Here is a 640-nt window from a genome sequence, read left to right on the forward strand (position 1 = left end):
CTCTCTCTCTCTCTCTCTCTCTCTCTCTCTCTCTCTCTCTCTCTCTCGCGAAGTGTATGTTGTCATAGCGTCGTGAACTGTAACCACGGAAAAAATTTAAAAACGGCGAAGAAAATGTTAAGGACTTGTTAAGGACTTCCATTTAAACCGAATCATGGTTATTTAGAAGCTGGCCAGAACTTCATTTTGAACGAAATTAAAAGCATTTTTCACTTTACATCGATTCACTTCTTATAGACTTAGGGAAGGGAATATAAACTCAAATGACTCGATTTTGTTCGAATATTGTGAAAATCGAGATGATGAGTAGACTCAGTATGAAAAATTAACTTGTTTCTGTTCAAAAATTGCAAATTTGGTGCATTTCCATTGAAATTTGCATTAAACTAATAAAAATCTCCCCGAAATTGAGGGTGTAAAATATTGAATTGCCAATGGCACTGCAAATTTGACCCGAAATTAATCATTTTCGGCCATGTTTAAGCTAAAAGTTTCAAATAAAATATTATTTTGCTTTGAGCCACACCATAACAACCATAAGTATTAAGTAAATCGGCTCAGTCAGACGCTTTTCTCACAATACATAGGTTATTTCATGATTCCATGCTAATCTCAATACCACAGATTTCATGGCTCATGT

Source organism: Sitodiplosis mosellana, unplaced genomic scaffold (assembly GCF_009176505.1).
Source record: "Sitodiplosis mosellana isolate CC-2019 unplaced genomic scaffold, AAFC_SMos_1.0 Smas_scaffold_6150, whole genome shotgun sequence".
Classification (NCBI taxonomy): Eukaryota; Metazoa; Arthropoda; class Insecta; order Diptera; family Cecidomyiidae; genus Sitodiplosis; species Sitodiplosis mosellana.